We start from the raw sequence: 454 nt of genomic DNA on the forward strand, positions 1-454 counted from the left end.
GGAAGGCCGTCGACCCCTGGCAAAACAGAGTCCTTAATCTTAAGAAGAAGGGAAGAAACATCAGCTAGGGAGATTGTGACGTTACTGAGAGTAGGGTGGTTTCCCTGACCGTTCACACTTTGGAGGTAAACAGCGGTGGGTAAGAGTTTGGAGTTGGGTGGGAGGGCTAAGTAGCAGCTGGCGAAGTAAGAGTTCAGATGGTCTGCTATGTTGACAGGATTTGTGATGGGGCTACCATCCGAGGAACGCATACAAGTTATTGCGTGGCTGTTTGGAGCAGTCGGCTGAGTAATTTGGATTGAGATGGAGATCTGAGGACGGTGTTCTCTTCTCGGCGTTCGAGAGATACCCGCAAGGATTCCCGGTTAGTAGAGAGTTTGTTTATGAGAATTAGTAATGAGGAATCCTGAGCTTTCCGATATTCTCTGCTAACCCGGTGTATTTTGGCGTCCAC

This window comes from Opisthorchis viverrini (genome assembly GCF_000715545.1).
Source record: "Opisthorchis viverrini unplaced genomic scaffold opera_v5_43, whole genome shotgun sequence".
NCBI classification, from domain to species: domain Eukaryota; kingdom Metazoa; phylum Platyhelminthes; class Trematoda; order Opisthorchiida; family Opisthorchiidae; genus Opisthorchis; species Opisthorchis viverrini.